The sequence below is a fragment of the Lissotriton vulgaris genome, chromosome 11 (assembly GCF_964263255.1).
Source record: "Lissotriton vulgaris chromosome 11, aLisVul1.2, whole genome shotgun sequence".
Lineage (NCBI taxonomy): Eukaryota > Metazoa > Chordata > Amphibia > Caudata > Salamandridae > Lissotriton > Lissotriton vulgaris.
In genome coordinates this window covers 692,757,077-692,782,200 of record NC_141699.1, presented here as the reverse complement: position 1 = coordinate 692,782,200, position 25,124 = coordinate 692,757,077, and positions in this window count along the sequence as shown.

Genomic DNA, 25,124 nt, shown 5'->3' with positions numbered 1-25,124 from the left:
AAAGCCAAATGTGGCCATGATGAAATTATACAATGCTAAATCAATAGCCACCGCAGTCTATGGCAGCGAAATATGGGGCTATGCAAACGGCAAACAACTACAGATAGCTGAAAATAACTTTTTAAAGCGTCTGCTTTGTGTCCCAGTAAGTACACCGAATTTAGTGGTACATGAAGAGCTGGGAAGCCAGCACTTATCCAACATTCTTGGATTAAGACCACTGTTATGCTGGGTAAAATTATGGTTAAATCAGGAAATTCCTTTAATCCATCAGATAGTGGAAGATCTTGTATCGCTTGATCATGCAATGGCAATGTGTGTACCTTGGCTTAAATACCTGAAGTCCCAATTTTTGAAGCTTGGACGCCTGAACTTGTTTGAAAACCCGAGTGAAATAGTTAAGGGTGATGTTGCAGCAATTAAGAGGGCCTTTTACATGGATCGCAGTGCCCTAAGAGAAGAAGTTGAGCTCTTGAAACCCAATGTTAGGAAGTATATCATGTTAAGAACTTGTGATACCATGGAACTGTACCTAACATGCTCCTTTACCTCCCATGAAAAATTATTGTTGACCCGGTTCAGGTTTAACATCTTCCATCACCTTTTAATCAGACCAAAGTTGGACATTTTTAATAAAACCGCAGCTCCCTGTGGCTGCGACGGGAAGTCTCCACAGGATATGCTGCATTTTATATTTTTATGCAGATTTTACGAATACCCCCGTAGGCGGTATTTTGTCACTCTTTTAAAGAGATTAAATTTTAATAAAATTAGACCTGCCCTCATGTATTTACAGCTCTTGCACACTGCTAGTGTCCTCCAGGTGCTAGAATTTTTAAAACTAACTTTGAGATTAAGAAAATGCATAGATGAGTAATTATGAATTAGCCGAAGTCTAATGCACCAATGCACTTTGTTGTACGTGGGCACTACTTGCACTTTATCTGTGGTATTGATTTTGTCTACTCACTCTTCTAAGAAAAGTGTATGATGTATGAATTATGATTGACTCTGTAAATATTATGGTGTTTTTATAATGAAATGTGTATTGATTTTGTGCTTTTATGGATTGCAATATATCCGAAATAAAGTCAATTTGATATGATATGACCTGTGGGACCGCAGACACTATGTTGGATGGTCCCCATCTCTGTTAGGGTCTGCCCGCCATCCTAATCAATGATTCAGAAAAAGGGGTGGTGATGGACAGAGTATCTGAATTAAACAGAACACTCATACCCAGTCAACAGATCAGGGCTTGATCCATCACCGTTTTTTAGCTCACTGCACCATCCCAGCTCAGAACCTGGCTACATGCAAATTAGTCTGTCCCTGGCCCAGTGCATCATGGGAACAGGGCAGACCAAACTACCAAGCCAATTCTTATACTGGGAAGGAAACAACCTTCCGGGGACCGGTTTCTGGCATTACAGCCAACTTCGGCCCGGCTTGCTTGAATCCTGATGGTGCAATGAGCAAGGGACTCACATCTGAGTATACCCTTCCACGCTTATGGTGGACAAAACGATTCAGAAAAGGGGGTGGTGATGGACAGAGTATCTGAATTAAACAGAGCACTCATACCCAGTCAACAGATCAGGGCTTGATCCATCACCGTTTTTTAGCTCACTGCACCATCCCAGCTCAGAACCTGGCTACATGCAAATTAGTCTGTCCCTGGCCCAGTGCATCATGGGAACAGGGCAGACCAAACTACCAAGCCAGTTCTTATACTGGGAAGGAAACAAGCTTATGGGGACCGGTTTCTGGCATTACAGCCGTCTTCGGCCCGGCTTGCTTGAATTCTGATGGTGCAATGAGCAAGGGACTCACATCTGAGTATACCCTTCCACGCTTATGGTGGACAAAACGATTCAGAAAAGGGGGTGGTGATGGACAGAGTATCTGAATTAAACAGAACACTCATACCCAGTCAACAGATCAGGGCTTGATCCATCACCGTTTTTTAGCTCACTGCACCATCCCAGCTCAGAACCTGGCTACATGCAAATTAGTCTGTCCTTGGCCCAGTGCATCATGGGAACAGGGCAGACCAAACTACCAAGCAGTTTTCTGAATCGTTTTGTCCACCATAAGCGTGGAAGGGTATGCTCAGACATGAGTCCCTTGCTCACTGCACCATCAGGATTCAAGCAAGTCGGGCCGAAGACGGCTGTAATGCCAGAAACCGGTCCCCGGAAGCTTGTTTCCTTTCCAGTAAAAGAATTGGCTTGGTAGAAACAACAAGGTGGGAATTCTTATGAGAGCAGTACAATCATTATAATACACATTAATTACAAACAATATGACTGTTACAATAAATTGGTGAGCCAAATGACGAAAAGCAGTAATTTTACAGGAGCCAAAGAAGGTTTGAAACTGGTGAGGCATCCTCAACTTTGTCTTCCCAACATGATATCTGAAGAAGATTTGACAAGCTATCTTGGCCAACTGTATGTCCATACAGGAGTTTAACCAACCCTTTGTGGCATCCAAGGCTGCCTGACCCAAAGAGTCCCAATTAAAAATGGCTTACGTCAGGTATGCGTGTTGGCTCCTTTATTATTTGTCCTGTCGAGAACAGACTCTTGCAACATCATCCCTATTTTCTCTGAATATCGATGTTGGGCATATTTGCCACCTATTAAATGATAGCAATTTTGGATAGAACTCCTGTTGTCCTTCAGACCATTATGAATATTGCACAAGAAGACACCTTACCATCAATATGGATAAAACAAAAGTATCAGCCTTTGCCAAGAAACACAGACCTTTTCAGGTAACTCAGTTCAGCAAAGGCTCATGAGGTTAATTCTTATAAATACCACGGCCTGACATTCCACTCCTCTTTGAAGTGTATATGTCACCAAAGAAACACAAATCAAAGACCCAAGTTTTAATAAGTGGCTTGAAGAAATTTAACAGAGATTTTGGTGGTTTCTCTTTGCATCCCTCCTTAAGACTTTGAGAGTAAAATTCCCCAGCAAGCATATTATTAACCGTAACTCTTAATCTTGTACCGTCTAAGTCTGATAGCATAAGTTGAAAAACAACTCTTTAAAGCACCTGCTAGATCTCCACTTCTGTGCTATGAACTGACTGTTCTATTAGTGTAGTACTGGGGTTTCCCGCATGGTGGTTTTTAGCTGCATGTTAACCCCATCAGTTTTTGCGTCCACTATCCCAATCAGCTCAATGAAAGTTATCTATCATATACTAGAATGAGCTAAATGGTAGTTGGCTAACTAATACCAAATAAACTAGGCTATATCCACTTGGAAGTTAATTTCTAGGATTAGGGTTATTTTAACAGTGATAGTAGGATTTTGCTGGACTCTTTGTGTGCTAAAAGGTGAAATGAAACACGTAGCCCTGGTGGTGTCTCTTATGAAGGACAAACAATATCTAGAAACGAAGAGCTCAGTATCTTTAACTTTATATAGTTTAAATTCTGAGATCTTGTTACACTACAGTTCAAAACTCCCCAAAAGGGAAATAAGACAATCTTTCTGGTTAAACATAAATCCTTTACATTCAATGCCTTCCATCATCAGTAGGTTCAAACTCACTAGATTAATATTGGTGGTGCCTTTAATACAAAATGTATGTTGTTCTCATATTTTGTTGGACTGCTTCTTAATTCTTTGGTGTCATTGCGGTCTTAAGACCATTTTTATCAAATAAGGTACTTTATCACAAGATGTTGCAAAACCTTTATTAGCTGAAATGAGGTTCATGGATATGGGCATGGCTCTTGGACATTACTGAATAGGTATAAAAGAGGAATCTTAAAAATATATATTATTCCCAGTTGTAAAGTTTTTATCATTTGTTTTTAATTGGTGAACTGATGCAAATTGAAATATTTATTCACTCATTTTATATTTGACATACTTAAGTCTAAATAAATATTTATTTACTATTACTGAGCTCCTCCTCTGTGAAACATCTTGCATTCAGCAATGGCACCAAAACAATATGGAAGTAATGTTGTCTATGTAAAGAAACCCTTCCTCTGAAGCTCTCTTACTCTGTTCTTGAGAATGGAAGAAGACGGTCTAAAGTCTAAATCATTCTTAAGGACACCCCTCACCCTTCCTGGCCTCCTTTGACATCAGCAAAACTTAAACCCTAGCATTTTGTGTCAATTTAAGTTGTCTACGTCTCCTCTTTGATTAAATAGCGAATAGCTACTGAGCAATTTGTCTATAAATATTTCAACAGTTTGTAAACTTTAAGAACCGTGAAGAACCAAGAATAAAGAGTTAAATATTGTAAGAATCACTTAAAAAAGTAATTTGCATGTTTAATTCAAAAGACATATTACTTTCAGAATATAGGGCCAGATGTACGATCATTTTTTGCAGTCGCAGACGGGAAATTGGCCTGTCTGCAACTGCAAAATTGGTCTGCCCCATGTACAAATCCTATTTTGCGAGTCACTAATTGTGAGTTCCAAGACGTCTTAAATTGTAAAGGTCATACATCTGGCCCATAATGTCAAATTGATGTGCCTTTTGTTAATAGCTTAAATTGTGTGCTACCTCATACAGTCATGTTGTTTACCTAGCAGGACAGTGCAGTCATGCCCAGCTTGATGCATAAGGACCATAAATAACCTAATATGTTCATGCATGGCTGCCACTTAAAGATGTTGTTTTAGTCTGATTGCTTTAATTAAAAGTCCACTTGTGACACATTATAATTCAGTTTTCTGTTTCCTTATTGTAACCCTTACTGGTACTATATAACTCCCAGCAAAAGCAAATGTTGTATTATGTTTATCATTATGATTTATTATTATAAGCCATTGGTTCTGAGTAGGCCAAAGGTGTTGAAGAAGCAGCATGGCAGCAGACCCTGAAATACATGATGACCCCTAAAATGATGTCCATGCCTCACTCCATTCCTACATCTATATCCCCGGGCTCTCATTTCATCTTGGTTGAAACTTCACCCCACCTCAGTCACCAAGGCATTCATTGGAGCAATTACTCCACCTTCCATTCCTTATGCAGTCATTCTTTCTCTTACCCTCTTCCTCATCTGAATCACCACAAGTCCCTCCCTTAGCTCTCAGCCCGACTCCCTTCCTGCCCACTCTCCCAACCCACTCTGGTCCCTATTTTCTCATTCGAAATGTGCTTTCATCATACCTCTTTCTTAAGTGCCCCTTCCACTCTGTATCATTCTCCATATTCTCACCTGCCAACTTATTCTCTTTCATCCCTTCCTGTCCCATCCACACTTACCTTTCTACCCGCCATAGCTCTCCCTGATCTTCATTTCCACCCCACCTGTGCCTATTCCTCTCTGCTCTTTCTCATCCACCTGTCTTGCTCATCTCTTTACAGAATCGTACCTCTTCATTGGCTGGCAAGCAGAAGCTTGACTGCTTGACAGCACAAATTAGATTGCCTCATCTTTTGTGTACTGGAATCTCAATGCAGTCCATCTCTGAGATGTCTACTTGTTTTGCCATGGCCATCATCTTTGTAATATAATATGTATTCTCTCTGCCATCTCTGCTTTATCTATGATATCTTCCTCACTGCTCTCTGCAACTTCTGTCATCTCCATCTTCTCTCCAAACCTAAAACTAGATTTAATAACATTCACAAGCAACTCAGCGCTGCATGAAAATCTGCAACGCTGCATTGCTCAAATCTCAAACATGGAATAGCTCCACAAATCTATTCCCAAACATGTACCAATGTTGAATTCAGCTGCTTCCACGCAATAACACTTGCTTAGTGCCATAGCAAGTGCTGCACAGTCATAGAAGGGCAATTAAATGGTGTCTACCAGGAGATTTGTATTTGAGGTACAGCTTCCATTACAGATTTGAATGACATTACCAATGACAATCGGTAAACTGCATAAATGTGCAATTTTGCAGAATTTATATATTTAATGTGGGAATATCACACACCATTCTGCTTTCCTCTTAAGTGTGTTTTTTTGTCAAATCATAGGGGTTTGTGAGCTGTTGCCATCTGGATTTGTCCCCTTTACATACATTAAACAGGGGTTGGAACTCTGTATCCCAAAGCATTTTTGGTGCTGCCCTCACATCAACTTTCGAGGTAAAACTTTGTAGCACCAGAAAGTTGATGATTTTATATGTGCTGCTACGTTGTATTGTGAAATGCTGCTTGGAGGTCCCATGCAACAAAATAGTCAATCTGCACACCAGATTCAATCAGCAGTGCCCATGGTTCATATGCATTGCAGAGCACACATGGGCTGAGATAAGGAGGAGAAGCTGATGAAAGCGTAGCACCTTCCTGAAATCCATTCCGCCCATCAGTACTTACTACATAAAGTGTTTGACATTTGCAGGCATCTAAGGGATTGGTGGCATTGCTTCTTCTGGCTGAGCACAAGAAGAGGTCCCCAGAAATGTCACTGTAGCACATTATATACTTTTCCCTATAGATGAGTATTACTACTGAAACTACCTAAGGGTTACATCTTAGCATTTTTATTTCATCCTCAAATATTTTAAATGGTATTGTTGGAGATGTGCATAGGATACAAATAAAATAAATTGGCATCTATGACTAATTAGATAGTGCACTATCACTATTGGTTTTATGAAATAACAGGGACAGATACAAAGGGTCACTAGTAAGCATCTTTGGACAATTCAATTTACAAACATCATTGGCACTTTCCTGCACAACATACAACTGTGACTGCCTAGCTCAATGAATCTGGCCCTGCAAGTTGATCTTCCTGTGTCGTGTTTATATCTAGGACCCTAATTCGATATTCCCGATTTATGCCCTTGTGAGGTTATAATCAATAATATCCTGATAAAGGCATAAGAATCAGATCCATATTCAGTAATAGCCCATGCAGTCCAAAGCACAGCACGGCTACTCCCATCGACTCCTAGAAAGCACAACGCGTTCTTTAAACAAACCAAGCCTCCAGCAGCCCGGGAAATCCCCCTGCTTTTGTTTTGATTTGAACAAGAACTCCTGAAGTCCAGAAAGAAGTGTTAGTTCTTAGTGATGTCTTATGTCCAACCTTACGTCAAACCCGGCACCTTCAAGGTATAAAATACCAACAGTTGCCGTAAGCAAACACACGGTGGTTTGGAGCAGAGAGGCCATCTACTTGCCCGAGAGCCCAGCTGATGCGAGAGCCCACGGAAGCCGCCCCTCCCGTTTGACGCACTGAGAGAGACTCTGTCTTTTTCTCCAGCCGAGAAAATCCAGCTCCGGTGTTTCCAGCATACCCTTGTGGGTTGCTGGGATATCGAGTCCTGATACCAGACCTCCCACATTCTATTACCAAGGTACGGAGCTGACTAAACCCTTAAGAGAATTCTTGATGCAGGTTCTTGGCAAAATAATCTTAACCAACTTAACTTAAACTGCTACTTACTCAAGTATTAGGCTTAGGTCAGGTACACCGGGGTAGGCTTAGTTAGAAGCACCAGTTGAGTACGTTAGTCAATGTATTTATGTATGTATATATTTTATCCATTTTAAAGTATCATATGGCTAAGAAACCATATCAATGCTTTTACAGTATTATTTCCTAATACTACTTTTACTGTACGCACTTTACTTTACTTTAAGTATTGCAATTGTGGCAATTAATTTCTCTTGCATGAGAAAGAAGACTGCTCAATAAATAACACCTTTTATTGAAAACGCCTGTCTCTCTATTTCTCTGCATTCTGGTGAAACTAAGTATGCACTGCTGACTGAGTGAAATAGCTGTCTATTGTTTTCACACAACTCTAGAGATATACTCTTATTCTGAGGGAGCAAAGTTGTCATGTTTATGCAGTTGTCGGAAACTGAATCCCTTCTTGTCTGAGCCAGTGGAGCTTATCCCTCCCTATTCATTCAAGCAAGTTTCCAGTGACCTCTGAGCTAGCTGGCGCAAACCTAAATTAAGTTTAACATAGTCAGTAGAGACTTAGATGACCTCAGTCCTACGTCTACACTGCTGTTTATGTTATTCCAATGCGCAGAGCATATTGGGAAAATAGGAACTACACTACACCTGCAAGCTCTTCCAATCCAATTCAACTCGGCTCCCTTCCCCCTACTGTCAATCTCTTATCGCCCCCACCATTTGACTCCCTGCAAATTCCTATGTAGAGCTCCTATTGCTTCCAGATGTTCCTGTGTTTGTGTGGACAGCCATGAGCTTGGCAAATGAGGCGTTCAAGACTCATGCTACGGTCAATACCCGTACTCCAACTGTACAAGAAAGGCCGCTCCGTACACTTTCAAGACTGCACTATATTGCCCTTAGATAGAAACAAGACAAGCCATAGCAATGTTCACTTATAACGGTCTCCCTACATATTTGATGTGATATAAAGTATAGCCAGTTTGGGGTCCCTGAGAAGATCCCAACCCAGGACATCTCCCATAGAGGTCAAAACTCTCTTCCAGACGCCTCAAGGGTTTTGCAATTTCATATATTGTTTATAAGTTTCTCCTCGGGTGGAAGAAAGCAGACAGTGCAACTAGTTAATCACCCCATCTTCCTCAGCCACTCTCTGATGAAATAGGTGTGCTGGAGGTATTTCAATTGAATTACTCAGAGTCTTGTGACTATTACCAACTTGCTGAGGGTCCCAGTACTTTCCACCAGACATTGTCCTCAAGTGGACTCAGGTTGCATTCCCATGTTTCATGCAGTTGTGGGAAAGAGTCGGGGGTGTTGATCACTAAGGCTGTATATATTTTGGAGATGTTGTGGTCTCCAGGGGGTTCTAGCAGGATCTTGGCTAGGTCTGGGCATGAAATTCCGATCTGCACTTGGAGTTTGCAGATTTTTTTCTACCCCACACTCCGCATAGCATGAAGAATTCCTATAATCTCCACGGAGCATTTTTTCCTCACTCGCTAAAGTTACGCTGACGAGCGAGGAACATCTTACTCCAGACCACCTCTCAGTGAGACTTCCCGCTGCGGATGGAAGCTACTGCTCACTTTGAGAAGCCTTCCATTCATGTTGAGGAAGCTGCAGCTCGAGCAGCAGAAAGAAGCAGCGCCATCTTTGCCTGTGCCTGGTGCCATTCTTGCTGATTTTCCAGTGTGGGACAAACACCCAGTGCTAAAAATCAGCACAGAATTCTGCAAACTCCGCCCATGCCTAATCTTGGCATCTAGGGATGTATTCTGGTAACATGTCAAGGTTAGATGTGTATGGCATAAGGGCATGTTGAAGTTGTAAGCATCAGTAAAATTAACTACATGAAGGCTGAACTCCATTTGTAAGAAGGTGAAGGATTTAATCATCCTCCCCGCCATTACATTATCCAAGGCAGACACCCAATTAATATCCCAGTGTCTGAATCCCTCCAGCGCTGTCACCACTCGAAGCAACCCACCAGTCCAAATAGATGTTTGCATGTCAGTCTTTTGGCCCACCCCTAAGCTTTGAACGCAGCTTTCCATACACTTAGTACCGCTTGTGTGGTGGGAGGGAGAGGGAGCTCAGGCGAGCCACTAAACAAGAAGTGTGAGATCTTGGTGTCCTGCTTGGCCCAAATTTCAGAGGCGTACGCTGGGTCATAAGATCTATTAAACCACCATTCATTGAGCATGATGAGGTAGGAAGCTCTATACTATGAGACAATGCCTGGGGAAACAAAGCCCCCATCAAATGTGGATTTAAAGCATTTGGACAATTTAATTTGTGGAATTTGATTATTCTACAGAAATCCACTCAGCTAAGCGTTAATCCGTGTGGAAATTGAGGTGGGAATAAAGTATGCAAAGTTTTGTAGTTGGTAGAGAAGGCGCTGTAACTTCACCATCTTAAAAATTGCTGATCTGCAAATGAATGAGAGGGTACGTATAAGCCCAGAACCCGAAACCCTTATGCATTCTGTCTAGCTGTGGGTCCAGGTTACCTTGCCTGGCTCTCCGATCATTCACTGAGATATACACCTTCAGATATTTAAAACCATCAGTAAGAACTCAGATATTTCCTGCACGCAATGGGGGATATGATTTTTCGTTACATATATTGAGGGTTTGCAGTTTTGTTTGCGAGACCAAGAAAATCGCCATACCTACAGACAGTCTGAAGGACACGAGCACTTTGGGTCAGTCAAGAAAAGGAGGATGTCGTCTGCGTAGAGTGAAATACTATACACAATGCCTGGCGCCCACTCAATCTCCTATTTCCTTGCATCAATATAAATCCATGCTGCTAGTGGCTCTATGGCCAAGGCGACACGCAGTGGGGTTCAGGGGCAACCCTATTGGGTGCCTTGTTGGATACAGAACTCATGTGAGACAGTGTGGCCAATTCTGATCCTTGCTGTTAAGCTGTGTATATCAATTTCATACAACAAATATATAGAGGACTGCAGTTTATCATGACAAGCATGGGAAACCAAGTATTTCCAATTCAAGGAGTCAAAGGCCATGTGGAAATCTATTAGCAATAGGGCCTGTGCCACATGCAGTCAATCCGATAGAGTCAGGGCATTATAGACTCAGCGAATGTTGTATCTGGTGGAGAGGTGAGGCATGAAGCCCGCCTAGTCTTGATGCACCAGTGTGCTCACCTCACACCGCAGTCTATTCACATGGGTTTTCACCTATATCTTTACTTCCATGTTGATGAGGGATTTATATGGCAATAGGATGCACATGAGTATGGACAGGTCAGGCTTTCGGTTTATCTTGATATCCACATTATGCAGGTCAGACAGGAGCACCCTCACTTTAAGCACCTCCCGGAAAACCTCCAAGAGTGGAGCCCCCTGCCATGACCAATATGCTTTGTAAAACTCCCCAGGAAACCCATGGGGGCCCAGGGTTGTACCTGGCAACAACTGTGCCAGGAACTCTCGCAGCTCATCCACTGTAAGCTGAGCCCCAAAACAGATCTTATCTTCATTCATCAATCACATGACTGGGAGGTCATCTACAAAGAAGGCTAACTCAGAAGGCTCTTGTGCTATTTCCTGAGAGTACAGGTTCATATAAAAGGTTACAAATCTGTCAACTATGGGACACTTTCCAGAAACAACCATACCCTTGTCGTCTAGGAGATATGCAATGTTCCCCTGCTTGTAGGTGTTAGAGTAGACCCAGTGCTGGGTTTTGCTCGCTTTATTTTCCTATTGGTATATCTGTCTCTGTGTAGCTAGACAAAATGTGCAGCCTCATTCATCAAAGTCTGGGATAGGCTAGACTGCAAGTAAAGCAATTCTCAATGAAGGGTAGGGTTGAGTGATATCGGGACTCTTGCTCAAGGTACATGCTTCAATATCTGTGAGTTCTTGCAGGTTTTGTCTCTTCAACCCTGTCAAGTGTCTGTGGAGTTCCCCCTGCAGGGTGCCTTAAAATGCCTCACTGGGTATTCCCAGTGAAGTAACTGATCCACTGTTGATGGGCGTATAGCCATCAATGGCTAATAGGATGTGGTCTCTGCTCGCTTTGGCAAGCATCCTTGCACTTAGGTGCCATGGCTGCTAGGCATGCTTTGGCCCCATCCATAATTTAAGGTCCATTTGGGAATAATCATATTGGCCACACACTAGGATGTGGGGCTCCCACACTTTATTGAATTTGGCGTTAGACATCAGAAAGTGGTCATGTCCAGAGAATACTCTGTGCTGTGGAGTAAAATGGGTAAATTCGCTCCAGAGGATGCAACAGACGCCACACGTCTGTGATGCAAGTTTGTCTTGGGAAGGTGGCCAGGTATATAGGGTGGATGTGGCTGCTCAGGTTTGAAAATCATCTGTCTTGTGACACATCAAATACCCACCCAGGACCCCACCCAGTACCCAGGGGCCAGTAGGGAGTCTCAGAAGGAGGTCGCTATGGAGCTTAAGAAAGTCTAATGTCAACGGAAGGGGGGTAGACACTTATCAGGGAGAGTGGATTGCCCCACAGAAGCCTGGTGACAGCAATATACCTGCATAACATATCAAGCCATGGTTGTGTGACTAGGAACGGGAAGTGCCTGGGAGGCAAAATGGCCAACCCCTGTTAAAACAAGCATGTAATGCCTGTGAACCCTCCCCCCCAACTACCCCCAACCAGAAAGAGACAGTTAGTATCCAGCAGGTGAATTTCTTCTAAAATATTATGTCAGGGTTGTAGAGCCAGCTGACTTTCAATACTGCCAACCTCTTGATTTTATTGAGGATACCATTACGTTCCATGTTAGGATCCTTACTGAGTTTTAAGCCCCGCTGTTGCATTGATTAGTCATTAGGAGAAAGGATTAGAGAACTGCAAGGCTATATTGTGTAGTCTCCACTGGGCATGAACAGTGAACACCAGGTCTTAAACTATGTAGTCAGGAAGCCTTTGTTTTAAACCACATAACTCCTCCCACCTATGCCCTCCATACTCCTAAAACTGGAAGTATCTGTTGCAGATTAAACTGGGGACCCGTGCCAACTAGGCAATAACACAGCATCCTCGTCCCAGTGAACCGACTACCCCCTCACACCGCCATAACTTAAAACTCCCTCTTACGGAAAACCCACAGGAGTGGCTTCGCCTAGTGAGTGGTTCCCCACATTATTTTTGAGCAATAAAGAGCAGCATCCCATGCTCAGCAGAGCAAAGCATGCAACTGAATTACGGTTGGGACGGTGCAGGTCCAGAGTCAATGAGGTATGCAAAATGGCATCCCTCTCTGAGAAGTTGAAGATGCAGGCAATGAAAGGATGTGGCAGTGCACATGGAGCGGCATCGGGTCAGGGACCTATGGACGTGCTGCACCAGGAAACACATGGAGACATCTAACAAAAGGACCCAGGATTTCAACCACTGTGATGCAAAATTTGTGGGGGGTGTTACCTTAGACCCCTCTGAAAACCAACAATTTGGATGCTTTTGCGCTGAGAATGACCCTTGACGTCTTCCACATGGGTCTACAGCTGCCGGACTGAAGTGATAGCCCTGGATGGAGTCTTCTGCCATTGAAATGAAGCTCTCCGCTTCTGTCATCCTTTCAATAGCGTGACAAAGACCTTGATGGAGGAGATTAAGTTCTATAGAAAGCTCATCAATTTTCACCTCAAGAGCCACATACAATAGTCTTTGATGGGCAATAGGATGGAGGCGAAGTGGTCCACCTGTGACAGCTCCTGCCTAGTGGCTGCATCTGGCGACTCCTTTGCCTGCTGTGAGACTTGCCTGGGGAATTTATCGATCCTCCCCTTCTGTGGTTCTGTGAAAACGGGCATTGTATCGTAAGGTCATGGTTTCATCACGATTTTGGTGATGTCGAACCGTATTTAGTGAGTTCGGCTAATATGGAGTGAATTTGTCACGTTAACTAGCGAATTCATTACGTATTTGGAGATTTTGTCTCGAACATGGGTTACATTTTGTTTTTGGGTCTCCATTTTGTGTTGCCATCACGCAGGCCGACGAGTGTGGTCGAGCGAACAAAGCGGCCTGGCCTTCATGTGTTGGTATACATTAACAGGGTCTTTCTTGGCTTCGAGGTGAATTGCAAGGATCTGACTCCTCCACCTGAAACTGACCCTGCCGAGTCAATTTCCCTGGTTTGATCGTTGTCTGAGATTGCCAATCACTGTTCAGGACATCGTTAACTTTTAGTCTCCTTACACATGCCTTATCTTGCTCACTATCAATCATTGTTTCCTTTTCTATGCTCTTTACTACATGCATTGTGCCATTCAATTATGGGTTTGTCCGGCTTGTGGAGATTGGATTTGGGACATTCCCAATGATTAACTTTGGGTTGGGATATTGCAAACTGAGCTTTTCGTCATGTGATACTTTGTTTGAGAATGAACCCCATTGGTTAGATTTTTGCGCAGTGGGAGTATGTTCTAAATGTGAATATTGTGTATAAAAAGAGTTGTCTTGCTCTACAAATTTGAGCAGTCTCCTGAAATATACCATGCTGTATTGTTAGGATCACTGTTACTGGCTGCAGCTAATAAATTTGGTCTCTGACGCCACCCAGAAGTATTCCGTGTCTCTGTATACCAAGACAGGTGAATCCGAAGACTTTGGGTGTGCCCCTGGCGCCGCTGGGTTCTAAAAGCCTGGTTCTTCAACTGGCGCCCAATGTGGGGCGACTTCAGCGGTACTGGTCCAAGCCCGAAGATTATGAGGAGCTTCGTGAGGAAATTCTGGAAGAGGGTCCCCACATCATCTACCCCGGCATGTCGAATGTGGACTGAAGGTTTTTGCTACGAGGCTTCCCCTTTCCAACGGCTACGAAGGACTGCTGCCCTGAATGTCGCCCTGTCTTGGACCCTTTTGTGATGATCTGTAGAGCGAGACGATAGATGGTCTTCTGGTGGCGTGACAGACATTTTGGTTAAGTATAAGTGGGTTGCTCCCACAACTTGGTTTTGTTTCTTGGGTTCTTTGATTTGGTTTTTGCAAATACCAAAGCCGAGGGGCTCGTACATTTGCGAGAATATCGTTGTTAGATAACCCCTTGAAGTTTGAAGCTAGATTAATGAGCGAAGATGCCTGGTCTTAGCAAACTTAGGAAATTGTTTTGTTGTAGTTGGAACAGGGATTCCCGATTGGAGGACTCGTGTCCGACACCTCCGGTTGGAACTCCGACTTATGAGCTCTATTCAAAGCATGGAGTGGGTCCCATTACTTATAATGAAGTATGGGTCCGCTATACACGAAAAGATGGTGTCTTAAGATCGCCACAACATGGTAGTTTTGAATCAGATGTTTTAGATAATTTGGAAGTTGCGCTATTTAGGAAGAAATCCCGGCCGGCGATGTTTGACTCTTTCCGCCTCTGGCGTAAGGAAGCCAAGCAGCGAGAAATTAAGCAAGCCAAAAGAGATAGGAAAGAAAAGAATATGTCGATAATGCAAGCTGCTAGGCAGTTTAAAGAAGACGAAGAAGATTGTGCGATTGAGGTATCAGATAGACAACATTGTATGGCCATTGATAAATGTTATCCGGCCTTGCCACCTCTTCTTCCGAATGTATGTATGTGTGTTCTTATATAGCGCTCGACTTACCCTAGGGCATCTCAGCGCTTGCATTGGGAACCCGTCCTGGCTTTTCCCTGTGAGATAACCCATACTGGGTATCCCCAAGGTGAAAGCCAGGCATCCCGCCGCAAGGGGGCCGTTGTGGAGATTAAGCAAGCTTATTGCCCAGAGCTGCATAGTGTGAACTCGTGCTTAGAGTGGGCACCGAAGCGAGAATTATCGAGTCCGTGGACAATTGGGCTCAAGACCCTGCCGCATCGGGAATCGAACCCTGGTCCCAGGTCTGACCTCTGCTTCTGGGTATGCCTCCTTTAACCAGTGAGCCACACTTCTCCAATGTGACTAAGGACCCTGAAAAGGATCCTTTGATGTCGCATTTGTTGAGATTACCACCCCCTTATGTGCAGAGTGCTACAGCACCTCCACAACCCCCAGTTGTTCGACCCCCTGCTGTTGTTCAGCCACCCGTTCTTCCACAGTTGGTTCTCCCACCTCTGTCGCAGCCTTCTCTAGGGCCGCCAGCTTTGCTTACAGCTTTGCCTCAAACTCCTTTGCCTTCTTCTCCTTTGCCTTCGACTTCTTTTTCTACTGACCCTATGTCTTTGTTGCCTCAAAACACTTTGCCTCCTGTCCTCATGTCGACTTCTTCTCCTTCTGCTCGACAACAAATGACTGAGACCGTTACTAGCCTTTTGTCTCCTCTCTTTGGGTCCCTAAATATGACCCCAGTTTCTGAAAGGAAACAAACGCGTAGTCAGCTCCCGAGTTCCGTGGAGCGGACAGTGTTAGATCTCCTTGTATGATCTTCAAATGGTTATGGATGTCTTCCTGCAGTGGGAGGCACCAAAACAAAGGTATGTTTTTGATGTTATGTGTACTTTCCTCCGTGAGGAATGGGATGATACTGAATTGGGTCCAATTCCATCGGAGTTACTTAATGTTGGTACACAGACAAAATATCGATTTTTAAATATCGATATACAAAAATATCGAAGTTTAAATATCGATGGGACAAAATATCGAAGGTAAGTAATATCGACAGTCTTAATATCGATATTAGTATGATATCAGTAATATCGAAGTTGTAAATATCGATGTCAATAATATCGAAATAAATAACTTCGATGTTACTAATATCAATTTTTAAATAAATTTAGTGTACATTATATTGTATTTATTATGTTTTATTATTTATTTTTTATGTAATTTAATTAAATATTGTCTTTTACTACTGTAGCGGGTTGTGGGTTTATAGGGGAATAGGGTGGGAAGTAATTTAATTATGTTAAATTAATTATTAATTAGTAGGAATTATTAATTAATTAATTGAGAAATAATTTTTAATTATTTTTAATTAATTGATTAATTGATAAATATGTTCTGTAGCGGGTCATGGGTTTATAGGGGAATAGGGTGGGAAGTAATTTAATAATAATTAATTAATTGATATATGTTTGTACATATTTTAATTAATAATTAATTGGTAATTAATTTCTATTAATTAGTTAATTAATTAATATATTTGTGTACATATTTATAATTATTAATTTGTTGGTAATTAATTAATATTAATTATTTAATTACATTAATTATAGTAATTTTTTTATATATAATTTATTGTTATTCTTAAATAATTAATTGGGAAAAATAATATTAAATATTAAATTAAATTAATTACAGCAAATGTGCTAATATATTTACTTTATTGTTATTGTTAATAAATAATTAATTGGTAATTAAATAATATTAATTAATTTTGGGTAAAGGAGTATTTTTAGGGTTCAGGGTCAGTTTTCAGTTTTTGGGTAAAGGGGTATTTTTAGGGTTCTGGGTCAGTTTTCAGTTTTTGGGTAAAGGGGTATTTTTAGGGTTCAGGGTCAGTTTTCAGTTCATGGGTAAAGGGGTATTTTTAGGGTTCAGGGTCAGTTTTCAGTTTTTGGGTAAAGGGGTATTTTTAGGGTTCAGGGTCAGTTTTCAGTTTTTGGGTAAAGGGGTATTTTTAGGGTTCTGGGTCAGTTTTCAGTTTTTGGGTAAAGGGGTATTTTTAGGGTTCTGGGTCAGTTTTCAGTTCATGGGTAAAGGGATATTTTTAGGGTTCAGGGTCAGTTTTCAGTTTTTGGGTAAAGGGGTATTTTTAGGGTTTAGGGTCAGTTTTCAGTTTTTGGGTAAAGGGGTATTTTTAGGGTTCAGTGTCAGTTTTCAGTTTTTGGGTAAAGGGGTATTTTTAGGGATAAGGGTCAGTTTTCAGTTTTTGGGTAAAGGGGTATTTTTAGGTTTCAGGGTCAGTTTTGGGGTTTTGGGGTACAGGGATATTTTTAGGGTTCAGGGTCAGTTTGGGGTTTTTGGGGTACAGGCGTACAGGGTAAAAACAAAAAAATATTACAATAAATCAAATAAATTACATGAAAAAAAATTAAAATTACATTAAATTAAGTGTTTTATTTATTTTAAATGTATATGTATTAGTTTTAATTTTGTTTTAATATTTTTATTTAATATTTGTAAAATTATATGTATTTTAAAATTATTTTTACATTATTATTAATACATTTAAAAAAACGATATTTTTGATTCCGATATTTTTGTACTACGATATTATTTTTTCGATATTTTTGTACTTACCTTAATGAAGATAGGATTCCGATATTTTTGCTGTCGATATTTTTGCTCCGATATTTTTGCATTTCGATATTCTGTCTGTCGATATTATGTCAGACATTCCTTAATATTCAAGTCTGAATTTGCTAAAGGGACGATAGTGGGTCCCGATGTTGAGGAAGCGGTAGAGACGCTTCTTGCGTTTAGTTATAGACATCCTTCTCAGTCGTTGTTCGAACCTGATCCTTCTGTTAGGAGAAAAGTTAAGCAGTATCCGATGAGAGAGGTTCCCCCTATATGGAGAGAGGAAGTTGTGGCTAATCTTAATCAGGGTATTCAGGGAGTACCGGCTCATTTTCAGAGAGTGTGGGTACATGTCCCTTGGAAAAGAGCTGAGGTCCTGGCTCTTAAGCAGACTTTGCCGGACCCCGGTAAAAATCCTGCAGGTTATTATAAGAAGTTGTCCCAGACAGTTGATGCGTGTGTGATAAATTTGGCTGACATAGATATGTTGTTGGGGAATGTAGTCCCTCAACCTTTGTGGCCGAAGATCCGTCACGAGAATCATGCAGTAGAATTGGGAGGTACGTGGGTTAATATTTCTGCTGCAGATGGGCGACAGGTAGGAGGTGCTAAACCTGAGCCTTTAGTTGCAGAACTCCCTGGTAGGATCATTACTTTAATGAAGACTTTGATTCCTCCTATGCGAGTGAATTGGGATAAGTTAGCAGCATGTAAGCAGAAGAAAGACGAGAGTGTGTCTGATTTCTTCACTAGGTTTGAGGAACCATTCTTCAATCATAGTGGTCAGTATATGAGTACAGAAGGTGGTCAGCGGTTGTTTGTGGATAAGTTTGTTTATAATTTGCTCCCCAAGCTTTGTAATAAGTTAAAGGACTCTGAGAGTTCATGGGCTGTTTCTTCAGCGGCCCAGATATTGGCTACTGCACAATATTATGAGAATCGAGATAAAGATGAGAAAGATAAAGCAGAGAAAAAGACTGAAGAATTAAAGACGAAGGTTCTTTTACAGCAGGCGTATCCGCCTCACCCTAATCAGCGTCAGTTCCAGAAACCTTCCCAGTTTCAGCAACCTCCACAGTTTCAGAGATTGTTGCAGAAGCCCGAGTCTTTTCCTCAGCGACTTCCGGTAGGCCCTAATCAGTGTGCTCATTGTAGGGAAGAAGGTCACTTCAAGCATAGTTGCCCGATTCTGCTACAACGTGCGAATGGTACGTCTGGTATGACAGGTCGTGGTGTCCAGCAAATGCCTAGGGGTAAGGGGACGTGGTGTGTTCCCCCAGAATGGACGTTCCTTTCCCCCTCAGAATTCGATGAATTGTTTTGATCAACAGAATGTTTCGTCTGGTCAGTCTGCTCTATATTATGCTGATGATTATTATGTTGAAAGTGAGAATGCTGATTTTCATGATAACTAGGGCAGCCATAGACAAAGAGAGGGAGTAGTGTCAGTTCCAGTAGACCAGAGTGGACCTTATGTTGAAGTGGTTACATCAGGTGTGTTAGAACCTTTTCTTTTGGATACTGGTGCGGCTAAGAGCTCTATTATGCACTCTAAACTCCCTGGGCACCTTTGTCTGGCTTGACGAATGTTTTGGTAGGTTTTTCTGGCGCCCCAGTTCGTAACCCGGTTTCTTGTCCTTTGTCTCTTTCTGTTGGGTCTTGTGCATTGGAAGCACCTCTGATTCTAATGACAGGTTATGGTGACAATCTGTTGGGTTTGGACTTATTGAAGAGACTGCATGCAACATTGTATTGTTCTCCTTCGGGAGTACATCTTACGTTGGGTGAGAAAGTGATTTCTCTGATGTATTTGTCTAAAGATCGGCTTCCACTGGAATTGCGTTCTCTCCCTGATACGCTTTGGGCTACGGGTCCAAACGATGTTGGTGTCTTGCAGATTCCGCCATACGTTTTTACCCTCAAGGCGAATGCTAAGTTACCTCGTATTCCTCAATACCGAATCTCTAGTGATGGTGAAAGAGCTCTTTTAGCGATTATCTATGATTTGGTTGAGAAAGATGTGATTCAAGAAACGAGAGGTAATGTGTATAACAGTCCTGTTTTGCCTGTTCTTAAGCGTACCGACTCTTCTCTGCCACCTGTGTATCGGTTTGTGATCGACCTTCGTGAGGTTAACAAGATTGTGGTGCCACAGTTTCCTGTTGTCCCGGACATTACTGCTTTATTGACTATGATCCCTGCCTCAGCTGCTTGGTTTTCTGTTATCGATCTGAAGAATGCTTTCTTTAGTATTCCGATTGCTGAAGAGAGAAGAGATATTTTTGGCTTCTCTTTAGGAGGCCGAAGTTTCATGTTCAAACGCGCTCCTCAAGGTTATTGTGAAAGTCCTTCCATCTATAGTCAGGCTTTGAAGACTCAGCTTGATTCTTTTGTTTTACCTTCTGGTGCGAGTCTTATCCAATACGTCGATGATCTGTTGGTCGCTGCTGATGATAAAGAAATTTGTAAAGAAGTTACTCTTTCTTTGTTGCGACATTTGTCTGACCTCCATCATAAAGTGTCACTTTCAAAGTTGCAATATTGCCGCCAAGAAGTGACCTACTTAGGTCATCTCTTGTCGAAGGAGGGAAGACGATTGACCCCAGAACGTATACAAGCGATTGCGCAAATGACTGTACCATCCACACAGAGAAAAGTGCGTGCTTTCTTGGGTATCACATCGTATTGTAGACCGCGCGAAACCTCTGTTGGCACTTACTCTTAAGGATACACCAAATCCTCTTCCTTGGTCTGACGAATGTCAGAGAAGTTTTTCTGAATTGCGTGATGCGTTGTGTTCTGCTCCGGTGTTAGGTACCCCCTATTACAGTAAGCCTTTTACGCTTTACGTGCACGAGAGAGAGGGTTGTGCGTTGTCAGTGTTGACACAACAGTTTGGAGACAAGCAACGCCCCTGTGCATATTTCTCAGCTACTTTAGATCCGGTAGCTAAAGCGTTGCAGTGGATACCTTATTGAATAAAACAAAGACTCAGCATCTTACTAGTGCACGTTTGTCAGGTTATGAGTTGACGCTTTTGGCGAGTCATGTACATATAAAGCGGTGCAACACATTGAATCCAGCTACGTTGTTGCCAATTTCTGTAGAGACCGATGCTCAGGAACAGCATGATTGTTTTCTTCGGACAGAGGAGGAAACAAAGGGTGGAATTGATCTGAAAGATACTCCTCTTTCAAATTCTGATGGTACCTTATGGGTAGATGGTTCATGCTTTAGGCTCCCGAATGGCGATACGACTACAGCGTATGCGGTTACAAATTTGCACACGATTGTTGAAACTGCACGTATTCCACAGAATTCAGCTCAAGCAGCAGAGTTGATTGCACTGACGAGAGCGTGTGTGTTGTCGAAAGGAAAGAAAGTGGCTGAGTATACCGATAGCCAATATGCGTTTGGTGTTGCTCATAGTTTTGGACGTTTGTTGAGAGAGAGAGGATTTCTTACTTCTCATGGTGCGAAGATTCAGCATGGACAATTGGTGAATTAACTTCTTGAGTCACTTACTTTGCCGACACAAGTTGCGATTGTGAAATGCAGTGCGCATAAGAAGGTTACGGATGATGTTGGTCGTGGTAATGCGTTTGCGTATGAAGTAGCGAGAGAAACAGCGAAAGAAGTGACGAGTCGAATGTATGTTGCAGGCCCTGCTAGATGGGTTCCGGAAGGGACAATGTGTGAAGATACAATAGAGAGTGTGAAATCGATTGAGGCTGAAGCTACTGAGAAAGAATTGAGTGTGTGGAGAGAGACTACGGGAATGTTGGATTCGACTGGTTGTTGGATTGAGTTGTCAGAACACCAGCGATGGTTGTTGCCTGATGCATATGTGCTTCCAGTGGTTACTATGGCACATGGTTTGGCTCACATCAATTTGAAAGGAATATGTAAGTTGTTGGCTCCAGTATGGCAGAATGCTGGAATTTCTAAATGTGCTGAGAATCTGGTAAAAAATTGTATGATTTGCTTGATGCATAATCCTGGTAAGGGAACTCCAACTCCAGCAGGTCATTTTGCCCCTTCAACGTATCCGTTTGAGGTTCTACAGTTGGACTTTATTCATATGGAGAGATGCAACAACCTGAAGTACGTCCTTGTGGTTGTTTGTGCCTTTTCAAGATGCAGGGAGGCTTACCCACTTAAGGATAATACTGCCTTATCTGCAGCCAAGGTTTTGTTGAAGGAGTTTTTCCCTAGGTTTGGATTGCCGAGAATGGTATGGAGTGACAACGGTAGTGAATTTGTGGGTCAGATTATGAAGAAAGTGTGTGCAGGTTTGGGAGTAAGGCAGCAATTTCATGCTGCGAATCACCCCCGGTCAGCTGGTTTGGTTGAATGCTACAATGGCACTCTTAAGCTTAAGTTGGCTAAGATACAAGCGAGCTCTTGCCTTGCATGGCCTGATGCCTTGCCATTGGCACTTTTGTCAACGAGGATGACAGTACATTCTCGTATGGGACTTAGCCCATACGAGATTGTCTTTGGTCGCCCAGCGAATGTTTGGGGTGTGCCGAGGCCAACTAAGTACAGCGACATCGAGTACCCTATGTTGGTTGATTATTTACATGATTTGACTGCTAAATTGCGTGTTCTTCACCAACAGGTGCACAATACCTTACCTTCAGCTTCTGTGGATGCAGGTCATTTGATTCAACCTGGTGACTGGGTCCTGATTAAGAACTTTCAAAGGACGAAGAACCTCGAGCCGAGGTGGATTGGTCCTTTTCTGGTTCTGCTGACGACTCGAACTGTTGTCAAAGTTGTCAGCAAGAAAAACTGAGTGCATGCCACCCATTGCAAGAAGACTCCACTGCCCCTGTCATATAACAGGTGGACCAGAGATGGTCTTGCTGATTCAGAAAGCGAGAGAGTTTTGGAGTTTGTCCCCTTTAGTGATGCGCATTTGAAATGGACTCAGTCGGAACGTGCGGATGACGAAGTTTTACAAGAAGCTGTGCCGTCCCCTGTGAGACTTGACACTGCTAATCCCGAGACACTTTTTCAGGATCAGACTGTGTCTGGTAAAGAACGTTATAATCTGCGAACCAGATTGGACAAATAAAAATCACGTATCTTTTTGTAAATTATACTATTTCAGACAGAAGACTTTTTTTTGTCTTTTTCTTTTTTGAACCACCATCCGGGTTCAGCTGCAGGGTCACTGTATAAGTTCTTAAGGGGTGACCCGCGTATTGTCAAAAGGTCTGCGGTTCTGGGAGTGTCTAGGACGCCTGGACGCACACTTAAGTGAAGAGGGAAAATTGCCGTGAGCAGCACGTTAGAGGATGGAGTCTTTTGTAACTGATAGAGTTGTTGAGAAAAGAGATTTTAAGATGAGATTATGTACATTGGTCCGTAACAAATGTTTTATTATATTGTGTTCTTTTGTGTTTTTAAGTATCGCATTGGCTTGTGTGGGTTGGATTGTATATTCTACATCACTGATATCTGCACCCACCACTCAACCTATGCTTTCTCCTACTATTATTTCTTTGCACCAATTCTATACTTTGCCTGAACATGAACAGATAAGGAGATCAGAATTTGTAAACAACTCATTTATACAGCTGTTGCATCAGCATCAGTTGGTAGTCAATACTACAAATTGTTGGGTATGTGGTATTATGCCTCATACGACAAATAGAGGTATGCCATATCTGGTTTTGCCTTTTTCTTCCAATGGGTCTGTATGGGCTTTTCAGACTATGTTCATCTATGCGAATGAGGTATATCCTTTGCGTTCCATGAGAGATAATCCGAACGAAAGTGCCTTGATAAAGGGAATAGTAGATATGGTCTGAGATATTGATGCTTACAATGCTATCCCTAAGGAGGAGGCACAGGCTTATATTGGTTGGAATGTCACTGGATATAGCACTAGTTTAACAGAGAAGGAGAGATGGAAAAGGTCTCCCCCGATTTGGATCGTACCCCATCGAGGCCACTTTTGTTTACGTGGTAATGGCCGAAATCCGAGAGCTCAGCTAGGTGAGAGTGTATGTGCTCAAACCTACGTTTTTGCATCCCAGACTTCTCCTCCGTTTGTGCCAGCTAAAGGTACATATTTTGTATGTTATGACAGAGCCTACACATGGTTGCCACCTGATTTTTCAGGCTCATGTTATGTGGCGTTTTTGCTTCCCCCTACATACACGGCAACTATGGATTATCACAGAACAAGATATGTTAGAGGTGTCTTCGATCAGGAAGATACCGCAGCACAGGAAGTAGGAGACCTTTTCAAGGGTTTCCTACCCTTTTGGGGTCCTATGGCCAAAAGCAGTAATATACGACAGCTTACGAGAGCGGTTGAGGCCACTATAAATGAGACTGCAGGTGCTCTCAGTAATATTACAGTGGAAGTTCAAGCTGATCGTGTTATGACATTTCAGAATCGTACTGCGTTAGATGTCATACTTGCAGATAGAGGAGGGGTATGCAAATTGATCCAATCTAGTTGCTGTGTTTACATACCAGATAATGCCCGACAGTATACCAAGCATTTCCAGATTGCATAAGGTTTCTGAGTCTATTCATGTAGACGGAGGAAACTGGTCGTTGACTTGATGGTTTTGGGGACTGCTGTCCAAATGGGGATGGAAAGTTCTGATTTTCCTTGGTATGGTTTTAGCTATTCTCTTCTCTTGTTGTCTTTGCATCCAGTGTGCTCCCGCCGTTTGTAGTCTTTGTGCTACTACGTGTGTGCGGAGACCTGTTTCGAGAGAAGCAGAAAGTAATAGGATGATGCTCCAACAACACCTTGATGGTCTGATGAAGATTGATATAGACCTAGATTCAGATTAACGTGAGTTTAGGTTATTGCCTACGTAATGGCAAAAAGAGGTCTGTGGTTCTGTGAAAACTGGCCTTGTTTCGTAAGGTCATGGTTTCATCACGATTTTGGTGATGTCGAACCGTATTTAGTGAGTTCGGCAAATATGGAGTGAATTCGTCACATGCAAATATGGAGTGAATTCGTCACGTTAACTAGCGAGTTCATTACGTATTTGGAGATTTTGTCTCGAACATGGGTTCCATTTTGTTTTTGGGTCTCCATTTTGTGTTGCCATCACGCAGGGTGACGAGTGTGGTCGAACAAATAAAGCGGCCTGGCCTTCATGTGTTGGTATACCTCAACAGGGTCTTTCTCGGCTTCAAGGTGAATTGCAAGGATCTGACTCCTCCACCTGAAACTGACCCTGCTGAGTCAATTTCCCTGGTTTGATCGTTGTCTGAGATTGCCAATCACTGTTCAGGACATCGTTAACTTTTAGTCTCCTTACACATGCCTTATCTTGCTCACTATCAATCATTGTTTCCTTTTCTATGCTCTTTACTACATGCATTGTGCCATTCAATTATGGGTTTGTCCGGCTTGTGGAGATTGGATTTGGGACATTCCCAATGATTAACTTTGGGTTGGGATATTTCAAACTGAGCTTTTCGTCAAGTGATACTTTGTTAGAGAATGTACCCCATTGGTTAGATTTTTGCGCAGTGGGAGTATGTTCTAAATGTGAATATT